The 24,959-nt window shown below is 46.6% G+C and overlaps 1 long non-coding RNA gene across 3 annotated transcripts; it reads right to left on the bottom strand.

The window, feature by feature from the left end:
- Nucleotides 1-21,634: 21,634 nt before the first annotated feature.
- LOC124667256 lies at nt 21,635-24,032 on the bottom strand. Of its 3 annotated transcripts, XR_006991205.1 has the most exons (4): nt 23,257-24,031; nt 22,973-23,167; nt 22,802-22,879; nt 21,635-21,684 (listed from the first exon to the last, which is right to left on the bottom strand). It is a non-coding gene; the product is annotated as an uncharacterized LOC124667256 (long non-coding RNA). The 3 variants fall into 3 exon arrangements; XR_006991206.1 differs by having other exon boundaries at nt 22,768-22,879; nt 22,973-24,032; XR_006991204.1 differs by having other exon boundaries at nt 22,973-24,024.
- Nucleotides 24,033-24,959: the final 927 nt, after the last annotated feature.

The raw sequence follows: 24,959 nt of genomic DNA, 5'->3' as shown, positions 1-24,959 counted from the left end.
GCTACACAAGTGAAAAGGCAATAATGACGATATTCGACAATCTGATTGTGGTGAGAGGCTGGTATGAACTCTATTTGTTTTCATTTTTGTACATATACTCATCCATATGAGCATGCTTAGTTGGTTCATGTGAGGTATATGTCATTTAAGAAAGTCTAGTAGTTCATGATCTCTCATGTTTAGCTCCAATTTATTAATATGAGTAGCATGTCATGGATGTTTGCTTGCATTGTTTTATTCATAGATAGGTATGATATTGTGGTATCCTCCTCTGAATAATTCGTTTGAATTAACTTGGCACATGCTCACGCATGCATATGACTGAACAAGAGTCAATTAAGCCTCAATGATTTACATTGCTTCGAGTTCTGGTATCACTTTTATGCCTCGGTTAATTTATTTTGCCGCAAGCATGATTATGACGATTCTTGCTCTCTTGATTTGTCGCTTCCTAGTCTTTTGCTAGCCTTCACTTGTACTGAGCGGGAACGCTGCTCGTGCTTCCAAACACATGAAAACCAAGTTATTCCAGAGTGTCCACCATAAATACCTATGCATGGCATTTCAAACCATTCCAAGTAAATTCTCATGCGCTACCTTTAAACCTTCAAAATGCTTCTCAATTTGTGTTAATGTTTCATAGCTCATGAGGAAGTATGTGGTGTTTAACTTTTCAACCTTGTCATTTACTCTTGACGGACTTTCATATGGACTAGTGGCACATCCGCTTATCCAATAATTTTGCAAAAAGAGTCGGCAATGGGGTTCCCAGCCCCAATTAATCAACTTTCACTAATAATTCTCTTCACATGTTTTGCTCGATTCATCGGTAAGCAACTTAATTTTGCAAATAGACACTCCTCCATGGTATGTGATTGATGGAAGGCACCCGAGGATTCGGTTAGCCATGGCTTGTGTAAGCAAAGGTTGGGGGAGTGTCACCCATAATAAAACTAAAATACGTGTGTAAACAAAAGAGAAGAGGGATGATCTACCTTGCTTTGGTAGAGATAACGTCCTTCATGGGAGCCGCTCTTGAAAGTCCGGTTGGCGAGGTAGTTGGTGTACCCATTACCATTCGTTGACAACAACAAACACCTCTCAAAACAATTTTACTCCTGTTTTACAAATGAAAAGCTCTAGCGCATGTTAATCCCTGCTTCCCTCTGCGAAGGGTCAATCTTTTACTTTTACATTGAGTCTCCATCCTTTCTTTGAGCACTTTCTTGAGAGCACAATTGTCATTCTTAGTGTAATATGCTTGTCTCAAAATATGATTGATTGTGGTATAACTTTGATGCTTTTATCTTTGACAATCACTATTTCTAGTCTTTCTATGAACTTCAGAGGTGCACGAGCATTTATGTTTCTGCTGATCAAATATGGGCAAGCGAGATACCACTCTATCATACTCTTTTATGAACATTGCAATCCTGCTTATATACATGATTCATGATGCTTATTATTAATTGTTGGTACCTTTCCATGATTGACATAGCTATTAGGTGATCTTATTTGCATGTATCTTATTATGAACTGCCTAAGTGTTAGCCATAGCATGAGAATATTTACATCATATGAACAAATGTGTTCGTGAAAGTTCTTTTATCGCTCGGTTGTTAACTGAATTGCTTGAGGACAAGCAATAAGCTAAGCTTGGGGGAGTTGATACGTCCAAAACGTATCTACTTTCCCGAACACTTTGCTATTGTTTTGCCTCTAATTTGTGTGTTTTGGATGCAACTAACACGGACTAACGCTGTTTTCAGCAGAACTGTTCCGGTGTCTCGTTTTTGTGCGAAATCCAACTTTCGGGAAAAACCTCGGAATTTATGCGGAAGGCCCTATTTTCCCGGAAGACTCACGGAGCCAGAAGGGCAAGTCAGGTGGAGGCCCGAGGGCCCCACACCCTAGGGCGGCGCGGCCCAGGAGGGGGGCGCGCGGCCCTAGCGTGTGGCCCCCTCGGTCGGCCTCCGACGCCCTCCTTCGGACTACTTATCGCCTTCGACCTAAAAACGCACGGGAGAGAAGTCGAAGTCGCGGAAACCCTCCGAACGCCGCCACATCGCGAAACTCCGTCTCGGGAGCCAGAAGTCTCCGTTCTGGCACTCCGCCGGGACGGGGAATTGGAGGAGATCATCGCCGCCATCACCACCGACGCCTCTTCATCAACCAGCCATGTTTCCCCCATCCATGTGTGAGTAATTCCCCCGCTGTAGGCTGAAGGGGATGGTAGGGATTGGATGAGATTGGTCATGTAATAGTGTAAGATTGTTAGGGCATAGTGCCTAGTGTCCGTAATTGGTACTTTGATGATATTGTTGCAACTTGTTATGCTTAATGCTTGTCACTAGGGCCCGAGTGCCATGATCTCAGATCTGAACATGTTATTATTTCATCACGATATTCATTGTTTATGGTCTTACCTGCAAGTTGTATACACATGTCGCTGTCCGGAACCAATGGCCCCGAAGTGACAGAAATCGGGACAACCGGAGGGGATGGTAGTGATGTGAGGATCACATGTGTTCACGGAGTGTTAATGCTTTGCTCCGGTACTCTATTAAAAGGAGTACCTTAATATCCAGTAGATTCCCTTGAGGCCCGGCTGCCACCGGCTGGTAGGACAAAAGATGTTGTGCAAGTTTCTCATTGCGAGCACGTACGACTATAATTGGAACACATGCCTATTGATTGCTTTGTACTTAGACACCATTTTATTATTATCTGCAAATGCCCTGCTTGATTGTTACATGAGTTTCTCTCATCCATGCAACGCCCGTTATCCGTCCCCGTGCCTACAGTATTTTAATCCTGCTGTTTACTATAATCACTACTGCTGTCTCGTTACTCTGCTGCTGTTATTTCACTACTGCTACTGCTATAAAACTGTTACTCTCGATAAACTCTTGCGAGCAAGTACTGTTTCCAGGTGCAGCTGAATTGACAACTCCGCTGTTAAGGCTTTCAAGTATTCTTTGTCTCCCTTGTGTCGAATCAATAAATTGGGTTTTACTACCCGCGAAGACTGCTGCGATCCCCTATACTTGTGGGTCATCACGCCTCGTCCGGGAACGATCTCCAGCGGGTTAACGAGGACATGCATGGCGGCCAGGGGATTTGGTTTTTTTTTGTTGTTGTTTGAGCTTGGGATTTGGGGTTTTTTCGGATAGGGGAGGAGGAACCGAGGAAGAGGAAGGAACAGCCCGCGTGCTTGGCGCGTGGCAGTGTGTGCTTGAATTTCGAATTTTTGTGAAATGTTTCATTTCCCCGCTACAATTCGGGGGTTTTCTTGACGCGCCAATGCGTCCCGCCGTGCAGGTTCAAGTGAATTTGGGGTGCCACACTATGGGCCCCAGTTTCAGTGAGACATGTAATAACTAGTCACATCAGTAAGTTCACTGTGTAATAAAATATGTTACCCCTCCCCTTTATGTAGCCCCCTTTGTCTCTCCCGATCGAGTGCCAACAGCCGACGGATGCAAGCCGCTAGCTCGATCCCCTCCTTTCGCCTCCACCGTCCAGGCATCCAGCTTGGAGGGGCAAGCTGCATCTAGACCAAGCGGATTAGGTAGTACTAGTAATGCTCTTTCCTTTCTCGAGATCGGTTCTTTTTTCCTCACCTCGATATCTTGCTGATACGTCTCCGACGTATCGATAATTTCTTATGTTCTATGCCATATTATTGATGATACCTACATGTTTTATGCACACTTTATGTCATATTCGTGCATTTTCTGGAACTAACCTATTAACAAGATGCCGAAGTGCCGAGTTCTTGTTTTCTCGCTGTTTTTGGTTTCGAAATCCTAGTAACGAAATATTCTCGGAATTGGACGAAACGAAGACCCGGGGGCCTATTTCGCCACGAACCTTCCAGAAGACCGAAGAGCATACGAAGTGGGGCCACGAGGTGGCCAGAACCACATGGCGGCGCGGCCAAGGGGGGGCCGCGCCGCCCTGTGGTGTGGGCCCTCGTCAGCCCCCCGACTCTGCCCTTCCGCCTACTTAAAGCCTCCGTCGCGAAACCCCTGAGGCGAAAAACCACGATACGGAAAACCTTACTGAGACGCCGCCGCCGCCGATCCCATCTCGGGGATTCACGGAGATCTCCTCCGGCACCCTGCCGGAGAGGGATTCATCTCCCGGAGGACTCTACACCGCCATGGTCGCCTCCGGAGTGATGAGTGAGTAGTTCACCCCCGGACTATGGGTCCATAGCAGTAGCTAGATGGTTGTCTTCTCCTCATTGTGCTTCATTGTTGGATCTTGTGAGCTGCCTAACATGATCAAGATCATCTATCTGTAATACTCTATGTTGTGTTTGTCGGGATCCGATGGATAGAGAATACCATGTTATGTTAATTATCAAGTTATTACATACGTGTTGTTTATGATCTTGCATGCTCTCCGTTACTAGTAGAGGCTCTGGCCAAGTTTTTGCTTTTAACTCCAAGAGGGAGTATTTATGCTCGATAGTGGGTTCATGCCTGCATTGACACCTGGGACAGTGACAGAAAGTTCTAAGGTTGTGTTGTGCTGTTGCCACTAGGGATAAAACATTGGCGCTATGTCCGAGGATGTAGTTGTTGATTACATTACGCACCATACTTAATGCAATTGTCTGTTGCTTTGCAACTTACACTAGTAGGAAAACCCTTATAGGCGAAGCTTAGTTCTGTGGCGCACCGTAATATATGCGCCACGTAAATGTATTTTGTGGCGCACCAGGCAAGGTGCGCCACGAAATAGCTTAATTTTGTGGCGCAGCAGCTCGACCATGCGCCACAAAAACTTGGCGGGCCCCACAACCTGTCACCCCCAATTATCGGTGTACGTATTTCGTGGCGCACGCGGCGCGCCGCGCCACGAGAATTATTGTTTCGTGGCGCACTTGCTTTGGTGCGCCACGTAAGTAGTTGATTCTGTGGCGCACTTGTTCTGGTGCGCCACAGAACTAAGGGAACTTAGCTATATCATCCCGTGCCCTCCCCCGCCCACGCCCGTTCACCTCTGATCCGTACCGCGCGCCTCTCCCCTCTCCCCTCTCCTCACCGCGCGCCGCCATGGTCGTCGCCATCGCCGTCGCCGTCGCCGCCGCCTTCCTACGCGAGGGCCGCCCGCCGCCACGCTCCTCCCATCCCCGCCACCTGCAGCACAAGCTGCCGCTACGGCGAGGAGGGGCCGCCGTCGCGTCAAGGTGGAGGAGCCGCCGCGACCTCCACCCTTGCCGTCGTCGTCGGTGAGCTCCTCCACAACCGTTGTTGTCGTCGGTGAGCTCCCTCCCTCTTCCTCCCCTCCCCTCCCTCTTCCTCCCCGCGCGAGCACAACGTGCTCGACGAAATGCTCGCTCCGGATGTATTGCTGCTCGTTGCTCTGGATGCATTGCCCCTAATCGTTTTGCTTCATATGGTGTTCATATGCATTGCTCTGCTTTGGAGTGTTCTATATGTTGTTCTGAACTCCGTACAATGTGACAATGAAATTGTTCTGAACCGTACTCGTATATGGTGTTCATATGCATTGCTATCGCTGCTAGTGATGCTTATAGAAAGATGTGACAATGAAATTGTCTATGCTTATAGAAATTGGAGTGTTCTATATGCTTATAGAAATTGTCTATGCCTCTCGCTCTCGCCTCTCGTACTTGTTCTATAAATCCTTGTCCGAACCTCGTACAAGGTAATGAAGACTTGCTCACTTGGTATTGCTTGCTAGTTGGACATTTGGTTGGTTTTGATGCTACTCGGTTCATTTAAATGCATGAAATGCTACTATGGTATGCTACTCGTGGTATCCTTGTGAAGAAAATGATGGATTCTTGTGAGCTTATGGTATGCTACTATGCTACCGTGGTATCCTTGTGAAGATTTACTTGATGGATTGTTGTGAGCTTATGGTATGCTACTATATTATTGGATTGTAGTGTCACTTGACTGTTCAAGTTTCAATGTTGGTTACTTTTCCTCTAGTGCAAGAAATGGTTGAGCAGATGTTTATCCATCTGTTGGCCTTTATTCTTGGTAGCTCAAAGTGTCATGCACTTACTGGATCATCAAATGTTTCCCTTTGTCCCTGGTTGCCTCCTTAATTGATGCCCTATGATCCAAATTACTATATTATTGGATTGAGTGTTATGGCTACTCGCTTGTTTGCTCTCCAAATTACCAAGTGATGAATATATAATCCCTTTGGAGCATCTGCCCCATGCTATATATGTGTATTTGACCATGCTTATGATGGATTTCTTTTAAGGACTCTAGCTAGATTAGAGGGGAAAAGTTGCTCGCTTTGTTGCCTATGATAATGGATCATCAAATGTTTCCCTTTGTCCCCGGTTGCCTCCTTAATTGATGCCTTATGATCCAAATGACCCAAGTCCCTTGCATGATCCCATTTGTCCCTAATGTTGCTTAAGATGAATAAATTCCCTCTAATCACCATTTGGAGATCAAGACTAGTTCTTGATTTCCATTAGCTAGACTCCAATATTAAAAATTTCTCCCAAATATGGAGACAAACATTTTAACATTACCCCAATTGATGCCTTTGTCCCCGGTTGCCTCCTTAATTGATGCCTTATGATCTATTTCTTGTTGGCTTTGATGAAAATAGAGATATCCACAATAGGGGATCATGTAAATGAATGCCACTGTGGTATCCTTTGAAGAAAAAGGACTGTTTCTGATGGTTTTAAAAGGCTAGGTGGTGCTAGGTGATTAAGTTGGCTACCAAGACTTGTCTCATCTGGTTAGCTGGGATATGCTATGTGTTGTTGCTTGTTTAGGCATATCTATCACTTACTGGATTTACTCGGTTCTTGATTGGCCTCTCTTTTGCACAGCATCACTTGGTCTATATACCAAGTGATGAATAATCCCTTTGGAGCATCTGCTCCATGCATGCTATGTGTGTTTGTGCGTCTTGACTTATGTCACCATGGTTGCTGGTTTGGTGGTGTTTTTGTACTTGTCGATGATTAGATGGTTGGTCGATCACTCGTACACTCGGGGGTGGAGCAAGTGAGGCTTGGTGTGATGGCACAAATATCAATATCTTGTGCATCCTACCCGGCCTCACTTACTCCATCCCTGGATGTTAATATTTGTTTCGACCAACAAAGTATGAGGCATTCCATTTAGTTCATACTAGCTACTTCTTAATTGCATTGGCCTTTCTTCCATTTTAGTGCCGATGATTAAATTGTTTGGTCACCTATACGCCGCAATATACTTTGTAGACGAGCCCCCTTTCCCGGCCGCCGTTCCGTGAACGAGTCCTTGATGAGACAACAACGCCGACATGCCTCTCCGGTGCAGCACCACTTTTCTTCTCTCGCCGTCCAGTACGTGAACGAGTCCTTAATGCCAAGACGGTGCCAGCCTCCCTAGCATCATGCCGACCTCGTTGTCGCGCTTCAGGCCGTGTCGATCATGCGCCTCGCACTCTTCGCCTTTTGCCCGGTGAACGAATAGACTAATCGTTGGAATAAGGAAGCCGATGACGGCCGATCGCAATTTAATCTTGCGACCGGCTGTCATCGGTTTCCTTATTCCAACGATCAGCCTATTGGTTCACCGGGCAAGAAGGCGAACAAGGCAGGCGCGGACACACGGCTTGAAGCGCGGCAACACGGCCCGGCATAATGCCGGGCAGGCCGGCACGGTCTTTGCATCAAGGACTCGTTCACCGGACAGCGAGGGACCGGCGTGGTTCTCGCGCCGGAGATGCGGATCGGCGTTGTTGTGTCGTCAAGCACCCGTTGACGGAACGCCGACCGGGGAAAGGGGGCCCTTCCGCAAAGTATTTGTGTTGACCAACAATGTATGAGGCACATATTCTATTTTGTCATTCCATTTGCTTTGAGATTTTCAAAATGCCGATGATTAAAATGTTTGGTCACCGTACACTCGGGGGTGGCGTAAGTGAGCCTGGTAAGATAGCACAAATATCAATCTCTTGTGCATCCTACCTGGCCTCGCTTACACCATCCCTAAATGTTAATATTTGTGTTGACCAACAATGTATGAGGCACTTATTCCATTTTGTCATTCCATTTGCTTTGAGATTTTCAAAATGCCGATGATTAAAATGCTTGGTCACCGTACACTCGGGGCGGTGTTAGTGAGCCTCGTGTGATTGCACAAATATCAATCTCTTGTGCATCCTACCCGGCTCGCTAACTCCGTCCCGGAATGTTAATATTTGTTTCGACCAACAAAGTATGAGGCCCTTGTCATTCCATTTGCTTTGGTATTTTCAAAATGCCGATGATTAAAATGCTGGTCACCGTACACTTGGGGGTGGCGTAAGTGAGCCTGGTAAGATAGCACAAATATCAATCTCTTGTGCATCGGACTTGGTCTCACTTACGCCATCCCTAAATGTTAATATTTGTGTTGACCAACAATGTATGAGGCACTTATTCCATTTTGTCATTCCATTTGCTTTGACATTTTCAAAATGCCGATGATTAAAATGTTTGGTCACCGTACACTCGGGGCGGCGTAAGTGAGCTCTGGTAAGATAGCACAAATATCAATCTCTTGTGCATCGGACTTGGTCTCACTTACACCGTCCCCGAATGTTAATATTTGTGTTGACCAACAATGTATGAGGCATTTATTCCATTTCTCTTGTGCATCGGACTTGTTGGTCTCACTTTCTTCCATTTTCATCATAGTAGGAACTGGATGAAGGACCCCGATGCAAGCGAGCCCGGTGGGTAGAGATGACGGAGCAAAGGAGGAACCGGATGAAGACTACTTTGTATCTCGAAATTGTGAATTTTGTATGAATTAAGAGTTGTATGCAAAACATTTGACACTTGCCACTATATATGTATCTCGATCGGGCTCTAAGTAATGTGATGATGATGTCTATGTTATATCCGTGCAATGTACATGACATTTATATTATATCCGAATGTTGTCGTATATAACCCGTGTATCCGTGTATCCGTATTGCTGTCTATAAACCGCATGTGTATGTGTATAGCGAGCAGCACAAAATCGTGTATAATACAAGCAAATTCCGTGGCGCACTAAAAACCAATTCCGTGGCGCACGCTTTTCGTGGCACACCTAAGAACACGTGCGCCACGTAGACTCTAATTCCGTGGCGCATGAGCAAGTGCGCCACAGAAACCTTATTTTTGTGGCGACGTTTCTGTGGCGCACCTCCCATGCGCCACAGAATCCATTTTTCGTGCGCCACTGATGAGGCTTTTCCTACTAGTGTGAGGACAAGCAATAAGCTAAGCTTGGAGGGAGTTGATACGTCCAAAACGTATCTACTTCCCCGAACACTTTTGCTATTGTTTTGCCTCTAATTTGTGTATTTTGGATACAACTAACACGGACTAATGCTGTTTTCAGCAGAATTGCCCTGGTGTCTCGTTTTTGTGCAGAAACTCAACTTTCAGGAAAATCCCCGGGATTAATTCCAATGGGCCTATTTTCATAGAAGAGTGACGGAGCCAGAAGACCAGAAGGAGGGGGGCCACGAGGCACCAACCACATAAGGCGGCGCGGTGGGCCCCTGGGCCGTGCCGCCCTATGGTGGCGACGCCTCGGGAAGCCCCAGGTGCTCCCCTCTGGACTACTTAAGGGCTTCGACCTAAAAACGCACGGGGGTTAGACGAAATTGCCAGAAGACATCCAGAACTCCGCCGCCATCGTGAAACTCCGTCTCGGGACCAGAAACTCCGTTCTGGCACTCTGCCGGGACGGGGAATTGGAGGAGATCATCGCCATCATCACCACCGACGCATCTCCATCGACCATCCATTCTTCCCCCATCCATGTGTGAGTAATTCCCCCGCTGTAGGCTGAAGGGGATGGTAGGGATTGGATGAGATTGATCATGTAATAGTCATAAGATTGTTAGGGCATAGTGCCTAGTATCCGTAATTGGTACTTTTATGATATTGTTGCAACTTGTTATGCTTAATGCTTGTCACTAGGGCCCGAGTGTCATGATCTCAGATCTGAACATGTTATTGTTTCATGATGATATTCATTATTTTATGATCTTACCTGCAAGTTGTATACACATATTGCTGTCCGGAACCCGAGGCCCCAAAGTGACAGAAATTGGGACTACCGAAGGGGAAGGCTGTGATATGAGGATCACATGTGTTCACGGAGTGTTAATGCTTTGCTCCGGTGCTCTATTAAAAGGAGTACCTTAATTACCGAGAGATTCCCTAGAGGCCCGGCTGCCACCGGCTGGTAGGACAAAAGATCTTGTGCAAGTTTCTCATTGCGAGCACGTACGACTATATATGGAACACATGCCTATGGTTGTTTAGTACTTGGATATTGTTTTATTACTATCTGCAAATTCCCTACCTCGATTGTTATATGATTTCTCTCATCCATGCAGTGCCCGTCCATCCATCCCTGTGCCTACAGTATTTTAATCCTGTTGTTTACTATAATCACTACTGCTGTCTTTGTTACACTGCTGCAGATATTTCACTATCAGCTATCGCTATAAAACCGTTGCTATCGATAAACTCTTGCGAGCAAGTCCGTTTCCAGGTGCAGCTGAATTGACAACTCCGCTGTTAAGGCTTACAAATATTCTTTGGCTCCCCTTGTGTCGAATCAATAAATTGGGTTTTACTTCCCTCGAAGACTGTTGCGATCCCCTATACTTGTGGGTCATCAGTATACACCCAGCGACAGCGATCAGGAAGGAAAGAGCCTCTCCGGTGGAGCTTCTCGAAGATGTCTTAGATGGTCGGCCGCCTTAGACATCTTCAGAAGCTCTGCCCGAGGGAACTCTTCGCACAAGCAGGACTCTCGGCCGGAAGCTGCTAGTATACACCCAACAACCAGGGTGCAAGAGGAGGGTTCTCATTATTACATAAATGTAGAGGTTGTCTTGGGAAATATTTAAAATACATTATTACATAAAAGGTTTAAATATCGCCAACATCGCCATCTAGTGCTGTGGTTTTCTTCTGCGCCGTAGCCATGGAGAATCTTCATCATTTAGCAGGATGCTTGGGTCAATTTTCACCGTGAAGGGTGGAATTTCATGAAAATTATTATAATATTCTGACATGTTTGTCTTGTCATCCACTCCCACGATGTTTCTTTTCCCCGAAAGAACTATGTGGCGCTTTGACTCTTCGGTTGATGTATTCTTTTACTGATTTGTTTTCTCGGTTTGCTAGACATGTCCTTCACGTAGAAAACTTGAGCCACATCATTGGCTAGGACGAATGGCTCATCCATGTACGCAAGATTGTTGAGATCAACCGCTTTCATGCCATACTTATCGTCTACCTGTACCCCGCTGAGTTTCACCCATTTGCACGGAAACAAAGGGACCTTAAAAGTAGGTCCATAGTCAAGTTCCCATATCTCCTCTATGTACCCATAATATGTGGTGGTCAGCCCATTCTCGTATTTTGCATCAAAGCGGACACCACTGTTTTGGTTGGTGCTCTTTTTATCTTGGACGATCGTGTAAAATGTATTCCCATTTATCTCGTACCCTTGGAATGTACATATGTTCGAAGATGGTAACCTAGCCAACAAGTAAAGCTGCTCTCCAACACTGGTGTTACTCATGAGATGTGTCTACAACGAACTGCCGAAGGTCTTCATGTGTTGACATGTAATCAAGGACTCGGGCTGGCCCGGGTTTAGTTCTCGTACAATATTCTTGTGTTTCTCGATATATGAATCCACCAAGCTAGAATTGTATAGAACTGTGTTGTGTGCTTGATTGAAAGAAAGATTGTCCATGCATACCGTTCCTTTCCTTCCGAGTGTGCCTTTTTCCAGTTAGCCTCCCATTATACAGAGATTCAGGAACACCAATCGGCTTAAGGCCAGGAAGAAAGTCAACACAAAACTCAATGACCTCCTCTGTTTCGTAGCCCTTTGAGATGCTTCCTTCTGGCCTAGCGTGGTTATGAACATATTTCTTTAAGACTCCCATGAACCTCTCGATGGGGAACATATTGTGTAGAAATGCAGGACCGAGAATTCTAATCTCATCGACTAGGTGAACTAGGAGGTGCTTCATCATATTGAAGAAGGATGGTGGGAACAACAACTCAAAGCTGACAAGACATTCGACCACATCAAGTTGTAACCCTGCCAAACTTTCTGGATCCATTACCTTCTGAGAAATTGCATTGAGGAATGCATATACCTTCACAATGGCAAATCGAACAGTTTCTGGTAGAAGTCCCCTCAATGCAACCGGAAGCAATTGTGTCATTAGCACGTGGCAGTCATGAGACTTTAGGTTCTGCAATTTTTTCTCTTTCATATTTACTATTCCATTTATATTCAACGAGAAACCAGATGGAACCTTGATAATGAATAGGGCTTCACAAAAGATTTCCTTCTCTTCTTTGGTAAGAGCGTAGCTGGCAGACCCTTGAAACTGCCCTGGATGATTGCCGTCTCTTCCTTTATGATGTTGCTGATCCTCACGTGCTTCTGGTGTATCTCTTGTCTTCCCATACACGCCCAGGAAACCTAGAATATTCACACAAAGATTCTTCGTCGGGTGCATCACGTCGATTGCAAAGCGGACTTTCAGGACTTTCCAATATTCTAGCTCCCAAAATATAGATTTCTTCATCCACATGGGCGCGTGTCTGTCAGCGTCATTCGGAACAGGTCGTCTGTCCGGACCATTTCCAAAGATTACATTTAAATCCTTGACCATCCCAAATACATCAACACCACTACGGAGGACAGGCTTCGGACGGGGTTCTGCCTCGCCATTGAAATGCTTGACTTTTTTCCTTAAGGCATGCCTGCTCGGTAGAAAACGGCGATTGTACGGGTACACATTTTTCCTACATTTTTCCAAATATTTACTTTCAGTCTCATCTAAACAGTATGTGCATGTATTGTATCCCTTGTCCGTCTGTCCTAAAATGTTACTAAGAGCAGGCCATCATTGATGGTTACGAATAGCAACGCTCGTAGGTCAAATTCTTGTTCGGTGTGCTCATCCCACACACATACACCTGGTTCGGCCCACAACACCAAAAGTTCGACAACTAATGGCCTTAGGTACACATCAATATCGTTGCCGGGTTGCTTTGGGCCTTCGATAAGCACCTGCATCATAATGAACTTTCGCTTCATGCACAACTAAGGAGGAAGGTTGTAGATACATAGAGTCACGGGTCAGGTACTGTGACTGCAGCTCTGCTCCCCAAAAGGATTCATGCCATATGTACTTAGACCAAACCATAAGTTCCTTGCCTCACCTGCAAAATCCGGAAACTCTCTCTCGATGTTTCTCCACTGCCGACCATCAGCGGGTGCCTCAACATCGCGTCTTTCTTACGTTCTTCCATGTGCCATCGCAAAAACTTGGCATGCTCCTTGTTTCTGAACAAACGTTTCAACCATGGTATTATGGGAGCATACCACATCACCTTCGCAGGAACCCTCTTCCCGGGTGGCTCGCCCTCAACATCACCATGGTCATCTCTTCTGATCTTATACCGCAATGCACTACATATCGGATATTTATTCTCATTCCCGTACTTCTCACCGTGGTAGAGGATGCAGTCATTAGGGCATGCATGTATCTTCTGGACATCTAATCCTAGAGGGCAGACAAGCTTCTTTGCTTCATACGTACTGGAGGGCAATTCGTTCTTTCTTGGAAGCAGCTTCTTTAATATTATTAGCAACTTTTCAAATCCCGAGTCGGTCACACCGGTCTCTGCCTTCCATTTCAGGAATTCCAATATGTTACCCAGTTTTTCTGCCCATCTTCGCAACTTGGGTACACCAATTTTTTGTGGTCCTCTAACATCTTGTCAAACTGCAACATCTCCTTATCTGTGTTGCAGTCTCTCCTTGCATCAGAAATGGCATGACGAAGATCATCATTACCAGGATCATCTGGTGCCCGTGCTTCACCTCCTTCTTCTTCATTGTCTTCCATTGCGGTATCACCGTATTCATGGAACGTAGATCGGTAGTTGTCATCGTTATCTTCTTCATCGTCATCTTTCATCATAACCCCTTCTTCTCCATGCTTGGTCCAAACATTATAGCCAGACATGAATCCATGCCGAAGCAGGTGGCTCAGAATGTCTCTTGAGGAAGAGTAATCCTTCTCATTCCGACATTTCAGACATGGACAACAAATAAAACCTTCCTTCCCCTTGTTGGCCTCGGCCACAAGCAAGAAAGATTTCACACTCTCTCTGAAAGCGGGATCGCATCTGTTACCGTACATCCATGGATGGCTCATCTGCACCATAAGTACAATTATATATCAAACACAATCACCATGCTAAAATTAGTATTGTGTGGTCTAGACGGGAAAATAGTCTTTTAGGACACTTGGAAACAAAAAAAAGAGCAGAAATCTTAGTAAGTGAACTCAAGTGGCATCGTTCTCACAAACATTTCATCAAATACCTCTTGTGCACATGAAGAAAAATAAACCTAGCAGAAACCTCCACCTTCCACCAAGGAAAAAATGTAGAGAGAATGGGGGGTTGGCTGTATATATAGGCCGAGACCTTTTGTCCCGGTTTGAGCCTCAAACCGGGACAAAAAGGCTGCTAGCAGGGACACAAGGTCCTTAAAGAACCGGGATGAAAGCCTCCGTGCCCTCTCGCTGGTTTCGAGGCGACGTGGCCTGACCATTTGTCCCGGCTCCAGACTGGGTCGGGACAAAAGAACAGGACGGAAGGTCCGTTTTCTACTAGTGACATTACAAACTTCCTGATAGTAATCAACATACCCCAGGAAAATCAAGCTCAACTTCCGTTTATGAACTCCTCAAACTCTTCCTGCTCTTCATTTCTAAAATATCAGCAACAAATCTGGTATACCATCAATAAAAGGCTAATAAATTTAGGTGAATCTAAGCTCATCATAAGGTTACATAAAATATAATTCATAATAATTACATTAACATGGTTGTGTGCATACATGTGTTTACAACAATTGTGGTGTTTCAGAAAGGCGGAATATTCTTTAGTGACCCCCAACCCAGCAGATTTCTAACTCCAAGTTTCATATTTTGTGTCTTATAAAGGCGAAATATTTTCCAGTGAGAGGCAACCTCCCCGTCGACCGCGAGGCGTCTGCATGTGGTGACTTCATTAGTCTCAAAATCCGCCGGATCGTTTCTTCGACTCAGTGTGTCGAAGATTCTTATAGGGTAGGGTGTGCGTGGTTGCAGTTTATAGGAGTGAGTGTATGTACATCGTCTCGTCTGTATTGTGTTCGAGAAAAAAATGGTTCCAACAAATTGACGTGGGTTAAATTCGGTCACATCAAAAGCCAACGAATGTCATCTCCTTCCATATAAAAAGTAGTTGCCTCACCTGGCGCCTATTGGTACCCATGGCAGTTTGGTGTAGGGTTCGTTGCATAGAAAACAAAAAAAATTCTACCGCAAAGACGAATAAAACCAAGATCCAATCTACGGAAAAGCCAAGATCTAATCTATGTGATATGTACAACAAAATATATTAGAACTAACCCTCAAAGATCCAAAGACTTAACGAGATCCAATCTCGTGGTTGATGAAGACGATCCTTCCAGTGTTGCGATCCGGCAGCACTTCTGCACTCGATCCGATGTACGGAGTCGATGAAGACCTTCCTCTCCCCGGTCCAGTGGGCAGCGGAGGTAGTAGATCCCCCCATATACCCAGCAGCACGACGGTGTGGTGGTGGTGGTGGAGGAGAATTCCTGCAGGGCTTCGCCTAAGCCGGAGTACAAAGAAGTGGGAGGGAGGAGAGGTGGCAGGTAGGGTTAGGGAAGGGGGCTAGTGGACGGCCACCCCTACCCTCTTTATATAGTGGGGGGTCATCTAGGGTTGCCCCCTTGGCCTTATCTAGGGCCGGCGCAAGGGAAGGGGGAGCAAACTTGCCCCCTAAGTTTTCCCTCCCTTTTAGGGTTTCCCCTAAACCCTAGGGGGTTAGCCGGCCTGGGCCTTGAGACTTGGTGCGCCTAGCCCATTAGGGCTGGGCTGCACCACCTCGGCTTAGGTGGCCCCTCCCGAGGTCATGGGCCCACCAATGGCCCCTCCGGAACCTTCTAGAAACCCTCCGGTCATCCACCGGAAAATTCCTGAACTTTTCCGAACCCCAAAAAATAACTTTCCTTATATGAATCTTATTTTCCGGACCATTCCGGACTTCCTCGTGATGTCCTGGATCCCATCCGAGACTCCGAACAATATTCGATCTCCATCTCATGTTCCATATCTACTTAAACAACATCGAACCTTAAGTGTGTCACCCTATGGTTCACAAACTATGCAGACATGATCGAGACACCTCTCCGATCAATAACCAATAGCGGGACCTGGAGATCCATAATAGCTCCCACATATTCACACACACAAGGAACACACATGTTCGCACCATGTGAAGTTGTGAACAAACAGAGTACTATCCTTGCACCATTGTACATGACAATCTGGATTTTGTTCGGGCATGTCAAGGGGATGACGCAAGCACCCGTTTGTGACCGTGCGGAATGAAAATATGTGTGTATCTCATTCCAGCGGCCCGGCGCATAGTGTCCGACCCATCCGCCGACACGCAAACACGGCTCAAATATGCGGCACGTTTGCGTCTGCGCGGACGCTACGCGAACAGCGCGGTCGTCCGCACGCTTCTCTCATGGGCCCACCTGGCAGTGGCACAGATGCTTCGTTTTCAGCGCGGCATAACTTACGGGCGGCGCGCTGCAGCTTCTCATGGCACGTGCACTGGTGGGCGGCGTTGCAGTGGCAGGACATCGAAGGCGAGGTGGCGTCCGAGCCTTTTTAAGGACCGCGGGCGGCGCCCATTTTCTCGACCGCCATTGCCAGAGTCCGCCGTATCCACCCGACCGACGCCATGGAGAAGTCTTGACCGTTCCGCAAAACAAAGAATGACCACGGGGCTAGCGGCTCGCGGTCCGGCATGAAGTCGCGGGCCGGGTGGTACGTCCGCATCGAGTTGGCGCGCCGTCTCTGGGAGGAAAACCGGCCGGTGCCATGGCAGGATGCTAGCCTGCCTGGAGGAGGATGCTACCTCAACTCCAGGCGCGTGCCGGTCCTTCCCGTGCCACACGAGGGCCAAGAGCGCCGTGACGAGGTGCACTGCTGCCGAGCCATCTTGTCGGCCGATATCCGAGAAGATCAGGCTTACGCACTCAATTCCTACAACTGGATCTCGTTCGGGACGTGGGAGTTTGACGCGCGCCGCCGAGCGGGATACCTCAGCGACCTCGACTACTTCGACCGCGAGCTTGCCGCGGAAGAAGACGACGCCGACGAGGGCGAGTAAGACGATGGCGATGTCGACAAGGACGACGACGCCACCGAGGCCAAGTGCGAGACCTCGTCGGACGGCCATGTACAAGGCAGAGACACCGACCACGACGACGGTGGGCCGGCGTAGGATCTGGAGACCCAGCCGCCGGACATTAATGAGGAGGAGGAGGCCATTATCATGGCACTTGCCAATAGCGAGCTCGACGAGCTCGCTATGTGGGACGGCCTCGCCATCGAGCTTCGTGAGTCGGCGCTCGCGCAGGGGAGGCCGGCGACTCATCCGGCCATGCCAATACGTTCCAATGACCGCGCACCGACTCATGCTCCTACAACGGCCTTGGATCCTTGGCCATCTTCACCACAGCCTCGCGCCGCCGAGGGCCTGGCCGCAGTCGCCGCAGGCTTCCATTCCTCCTCCACTGCCAGCGTACCAGTTTCCATGGCGGACGCCGGAGTTCATCGACCTCATCAGCAACGACGAGCAGTAGCCCATAGCTAGATTTTAGCAGCCCTTGCTGGCCATTTTTAAGTTCTAACCTTAAACCGCTGCCACCCCGTTTGAGATGCGCCTATGAGGTCCGCCACGTGAATTGGGGATGTGGAGAGTCGTAACAGACAGTGGAACAACAAAAAGTAACAAACTGAAAAAGCACCTCGGCACTTGAAATGTCCCCCGGGGGCAATTAAGATTTCCACGCGGCACCTCTCCCCTCACTGGCACCCAAGGTGGCCACCATGATAGTCGTCAGTGACGGTAGTAGGCGAGGAGATCTCGTCACTAGGGCCAGCCTACGCCGATGACTTTGGAGGCTCAGGCGGCGGAGTTAAGGAACTAAAGGATGGTGTCAATTTATATGGATGGAAGAGAAGGTGTATGAAGTGTGTGATGAACAAAATAACCATTTTACACAACATGGAAAAAAGATTATGTTTGTCAATGGGATCAAGGAGATTGTGCTAGTATAGAGAACGGCACTAGGGCCTAAGGTAGGGAAGACTTTAGGAGGGTCCAACTAAGTTCTATGTGGGAGATGTATGCTTTAGTTTGGACCAGCGTAGTAAAATATGGGCAATCTAGCACTAAAATGTGGGAAAGAAAAAAAATTCCTCTAGATCATTTAACAGATGCACACGTAGATCAAGAAAATGCTTTAACTATTATTTTAGTTTATAAAATATAAGATATATGCCACAAAAATTTATATCATCAGAAACCTTTTTAAATATAAATCTAATGGTACAAGCTATGAGATATATAATTTATATTTTGTTAATCAAATTAATTGTAAAAGTTTGTTTTAACCGACCAGGAGGGAGTATAGGAGGATACGTATGCATGTGAACGATGTGGTTATTATGACGTGCAACATATGTTCAGATCACTTCAGAAACAGAACATGAGCTGATCAAACCTTATTAAATGAAACCTAACCTCTAAAGTTTTTTGCCTGAGCTACTAGATATGTTCTTAGGTCATCTTCAGCGACCCGATGTATTTCGGTCACAAACATTGATCGTGTGTGTCTATTTGGGTTAAGTCGTGGACATGAAATTGGCTGCTCAGTCACGATTTGATCGTTTGACTCATGTAGCTCCAGCGGCCCGACGTAATTCTTTCCAGCCTGGCCATTTTTAGATTATTTCTCACCGTTTTCTCCCCAAATTGGTAATGTTTCAGTGTAATGTTTAAGCAACTTATTACATCCAAATAAATAACCAAGTTTGCATGCATTGCCATGCATGTAAAATGAAAGAGCAGAGTTCATAATTAACAAATAAAATGAGATGAGATTGACTACTCCTCATTCTCTTCGCGACCTGCAAATGCACATATGTGATCAATCGAATTTAACTGCATGCGTTTCAAAATATGGCTGTTAGGGGCTTCAACGTCTATATGTAGAAACTCCTCACATGTTCCTTCCTCAAGTTGTGTCATGTTATCTCTCTCAAATAAAGTTTACCGAACACAACAATCACGGCTCGACAAAACTTGTACAGGGATTCAGGGAAGGTGCTTTCACTCATTCGTTGGTACTCGTCGAGGATATCACAAGGCACTCCGTACGAAAGGATGTGAATAGCCATGAAACACTTTTGGTAAGAGGTGAAGCCTATCTTATCAGTGGCATTGGGCCTGCATCGGAACATGACTTCCTTGTACACCGAATCAGTGAGGTGGAACTAGTCTTTATAGGGCCGGTTGTGGCCATCCACCTCGGTTGCGCTTGATGTTGGCCTAGCGTCCCCTTGTCGAGCCCCGGTACACCGACATCTGTCTGGCATTGTGCTCGTAGATGAGGGAGGCCGCGGTAACCATGAGCTGCGACGTCTCATCGGACTCCTCGTCGGACAAGGTGTCCACGACTTCCCTGCGGACCATCCCGAATGATTTCCTAAGGTCCATCTGCGGGGCAGCAACAATGGATAAATGGCCAACATAGTTGTCGCAATTGGTCGTTAATTCGCCGTATAGTTCGTTGGTATTGTACCGCTCTGTTAACTGAACATGTCATGTGTGTCGAGGCCGGTGGGGTCTCCGAGTAGATGGGTTACCAACAAGGACGCGAGCGATGTGGGCAAGGGTGTGACGCCCCAAAACCGGTACCATGAGGATCCCAGCGAACCCGCCGAAATCCGCACGATATCGATTTTAGGAGACGCACCACCAAGCGCCTCGTACACGCCGAAGCATGCACGCGATGCGGGTGGAATCAATCACGAGCGGTAACATTACAACATGATTACAATATAGCCCACAAGATACATATATATTACAACAACGACTCCAACGAGTCAAGATACAAATAGATACATACAAAGATCCAAATCATACAGAAGATCAAATATGTCCGAGTACGGACAAGATACAAATTTGGACTAAGAGTCCTGAAGATAATCAGTGGCGTCCATAACCACCGCCCGAGCCAAGCCGGAAGGGTAACCTTGCTAGCGTCGTCCTTCATCGTACCGATCTTCATACCTGCCCGGTTATGTCCCGTAGAAGCGGCAATAAGTACGGGTTCGTACTTAACAAGACTTCAAGACGTATAAGCATTCGTCAACCGGTCGTCCTTTGTACTTGAGGCACGCAGGGGACTTAGAGGACGCAAGAGGAACGTCATAGGCAATATGGTGGGGTTAAGCGGCAGCGCGCAAGCACTAAAAACCTATAGAGACACTCTACAACATTCGTCTAAACAGAGAAGGTGAGAGAGCGCATAAACTAATAGTTCTATTCTCTGCAAACATAACACAACCGATGTGTTCCCCCCTCGCAAGGAAGTAATTAGAAGGGCACTCACACGGTTGACAAGTTTTACCCAAGGTTTTATTTAAGTTGTGCTAACTTACTACGCAAGTTATTAGTATTGAAACAACAAGTGTAAGTTATCTATGGTCGAGTCATACAGCTCCAAGTCGTCCATAACCGCGGACACGGCTTATCGATAAGATGTACACCCCTGCAGGGGTTGCCCAAATGTACCCACACGCACCGCTCGAGCCACTTACGACGAGTGGATATCACGGCTCGCACTCTCCTTCACGACAACAATGTCCAGGAAGCCACCTAACCAAGTTGAACCCGAATCGAAGTCCGTCGTATCTCCGAAGCGGACCTAGCCGTTGCGCCGAGCGTACTAGGTGGTTTAAACACACACTGGGGCGATAAACCACTTCGCAGCGGCTCCGCATCCTATACGTGCATACCAGAAACAAGGGATACAAGGCACCCAGGGGCTTCCCAAAAATAAAGAAGTAACAGGCTGGCATGCACGCAAACAACAAATGGTAAAACATTGCAAACTAGTTGTGGCCACTGGACAAAGCTGTAGATTCCGAGCGAGTGGTCAAGGGGAGACCCATAAGCATACCCACGTGTGGTTAGAGCGCTCAGTCTCGGAACAGATAACAAGAACTCGGGGTCCTAGGTTTTAAGGAAACACAAGTGAGCCGTCATAAAACGAGCAACTGACCCACCGATGTCTCCGCTAACAACTATTAACAAGTAACCATGATACCCTCAACATATATAAACATGTAGCATGTGTCATGATCCCCAACAGTATAACCCAATAAGGTAGCGGTAACGGTAACGAGATATAAAAAGTACTAGCATGCACTACGACTCGCAAGACAGACTCGAAACCAAACAATAGTTGTAGGTGGTTGGTGGAGGCAATATAGGCTGCTTGAGGTAACAAGTGGAAGGGACACGTGACAAGAACGCAACTTAAGTCTAGCATGAGGGAGAAGGCAAAATAAAATAGGTGAGCGACTTACGCGAGGGCGGGAGTATAGGGAAAAGCTTGCTCGTTAAAGCTGCCGAGGAACATCCGGAGAACTTGTCGTATCTCATCGCACCACTTCGCGATCCTATCCGGGAAGAAGCAAATGCTGGAACAAGCAACGGATGCAAATCTTACAACTACGGAAGAAGAATCGGCATGCTAAAGATATGGTATGCATGGATGGCAAACATGATGCGGCGATGCAATTTATCCATATTAATCGGAGTCGGAACCCCGGACAAATAATTATTAGGTTTAAGTTATTTTTCTACCCCGCAAATTAAATGTTGATTAGCATGGCAAAGACATGGCATGAGTGAGCTACTTCAAAATTAAACGGAGCGGGTAACCGTATCCGGTAATTCCCAAATACTCCGCACTTTAGTTATTAGGTGCGATGCAAACTATCATGACACGATATGATGCGACATGCAAACAAGCATATGGATGTCATATTCAAATCCCTTGTATTTTTCTGATCAAAGTTCATATACAAAATATTTGCATTTGAGTCAGTATTCAAATAGTAGTAACAGATTTGTATAGCAAAATAAAGAAAGGAATAGACAGAAGGGATCTTGACTGGAATGGTGGGATAGCCTGTGTCGCTAGATGGTGCTGGGACGTATTTGTCAACAAAACAGCTTATTTGTTTGAACGGATTGGAAACTGATCCTGGGATCTGCTGAGGGTGGGTCGAGTGGCTAGCCAAGTGAGCTTACAGCTGGTTTATTGAAACCGAACAGACAGTGCAAAGTGACTGCCCAGTCATCTGAATTTTAACTGACGAAAAGATCAGATGTTAAGTGAAACTGAACAGATACAACGAAGGGAGAAAGGTGTGCCTCTCCTGGTGATTTGAGCCGTGCTCTGCTGAGATGTGACCAAGGGACACCACAAAGGATTGGTTTTGGTGATGTTTAAAACTAGGCACAAAGCCTTTTAAAGACAGCAAAAGTGAAACAGGATACCATTCGTTTTGACTAGATAGAGGTGAGGTTTTTTAGCTGGACAAGCAAGCAGGTAACCTGCTGAATCGTTTGACGTGGTGCATAGCTAGCAAGTGGAACAATGGAATTGTGTTTGTGTATGTAGAATGCTGAAAAGAAAACATGAAATCTGCCCCACAAGTTAGTGGCAGGTGAAGAATAAAAGGTTGGCTTTTCTTAAGCCTGAACTTGAACTCGACCTCATATTCAGTTTCAGCAGGCAAAGGAACGAACCGAGTGTACTTCTGCTTGGATGTTGATGAATGCAGGTGCACGTTGTTTTTGATGCAGACCAAGGGCGTGCTGATGGATCTGCAAGGAACATAACCAATTGGCTTACTGCGTGTTGTTAACAAGGTACAGACGCGGATGTAAATGATGTAGACGAAGGCCGCGAATTGGGACCTCACAGATGCAGAGGATGATGAGCTTCAGTGAAGGGCGGAGGCCGTCGCGGTCGAGCAAGAAAACATCGGGACGACGAGACGCAGGACGAGGGACTTGGCGCAGGAGAAGCGCCTGACTGCAGCGAACCGAACAGAGGGAACAGAGGCGGCGGCGGAGGCAGAGCACCACCAGATGGACGCCGGCGACGAGGTCCTAATTAAGTAGAAAAACGACGGTCATCGTCGGCAGGGAGATTTATAGGGAGATAGGGAAGGAGTTGTCTAAGAGGAAGAGGAGATCACCAGGAATCTGAGGAGGGGTCAGCGGCGCCGGGGATGGCCGGAGCGGCAGGACGACGTCGAGTCTGGCGGAAGATCACGGTGGTTTTCTCTGAACTTTTAACTGAATTTTCTGTCTCTTCTTCTCTGCTTCGGGGAAAGGGGAAGAACAGAGTGGGAAGCAGTGGCGGCGCGAGGGAACAGAGAGGCTAGGGTTTCTCTGGCTCAAGGAAGGGGATTAAAAGGAGAAGGGAGAGCAGGTGCGGCACGGCAAGCACGCAGCTGACATGAACCAGAGAACTCACGCTCTCTTCGTGAGAAGGAGGAAGAAAACAACATCTCACGTGGTGATGTTGTTGGGCCAGGAAAAGAAGGCAGATCAAAATAAGGCTAAGGAAATGAACGTACTCCTCTGAATTTGCTCATCAGCGGATACAGGAAAACAAAGAAAGAAGAGAAAAGAATAGAGAGGAAGAGAGAACAAAAAGAAACGGCAGTTGTAAAAAAAAACATTTATAAACCATATTTCAATTAGTTTGCCAAAATATTACAAATACTTTTAATTAGTTTTAGGTTTTTGGTAAATAAGAAAAGAGTTTTCAGAGGGGTTTTTATAAAACCATACAAGAATAAGTAAGATAGAGTTTATTAAAATATTTTTTTTTGGGTTTTGGCAAAATATGAAAGGTGACATATGCATGATCATGCACACACAAAAAAAAAGGAACAAACAAATCTAATATGGGGATTTTCCTGGGCCGCTACAATCGACACCACTAACAAGGAATCTCGCCCCGAGATTCCACGTCAACCTAAGGGGGAGTTGGTTAAACTATCGGATCTTCTTGTACCATGTTAACAAACATCCGACCTTGGCGTGGAACCTTCTTCTCTCGAGGTGTTGATCTTCTCGACACCACTAACAAGAATTCTTTCTCCATGTTGAACGGCGACACCACCAACAAGAAGTTGTTGTTCCGCTGTTGATGATGCGCTTCTGTTGAGATCCTCCGAAGATCGGACCTAATAGGATAAAGGCATAGATCGTCCAACCCGCGTAGAGACCTATGACTCAGAGAAGCAGATAAGAGAAGATTCAAACATCGCAAAGGTAAGATGAGAAAGAATAGAGGTAAGGAGAAAAATCAGAGCTAATCAGAACTATCCAACGAATTTTCAGAAAATAGTTTGGACTCTCTAAAATCAACGTCCGTTGGCAAGGTTATCCTAAAGGCTGGACTAGTGGGGTACCGTCAACCTGATGCTCTGATACCAACTTGTGACGCCCCAAAACCGGTACCATGAGGATCCCAGCGAACCCGCCGAAATCCGCACGATATCGATTTTAGGAGACGCACCACCAAGCGCCTCGTACACGCCGAAGCATGCACGCGATGCGGGTGGAATCAATCACGAGCGGTAACATTACAACATGATTACAATATAGCCCACAAGATACATATATATTACAACAACGACTCCAACGAGTCAAGATACAAATAGATACATACAAAGATCCAAATCATACAGAAGATCAAATATGTCCGAGTACGGACAAGATACAAATTTGGACTAAGAGTCCTGAAGATAATCAGTGGCGTCCATAACCCTGCCCAGGCCAAGCCGGAAGGGTAACCTTGCTAGCGTCGTCCTTCATCGTACCGATCTTCATACCTGCCCGGTTATGTCCCGTAGAAGCAGCAATAAGTACGGGTTCGTACTTAACA

Source organism: Lolium rigidum, chromosome 6 (genome assembly GCF_022539505.1).
Source record: "Lolium rigidum isolate FL_2022 chromosome 6, APGP_CSIRO_Lrig_0.1, whole genome shotgun sequence".
Classification (NCBI taxonomy): Eukaryota; Viridiplantae; Streptophyta; class Magnoliopsida; order Poales; family Poaceae; genus Lolium; species Lolium rigidum.
Note: the sequence above shows the minus strand (reverse complement) of the source record. Positions and strands in the feature narration are given on the sequence as shown.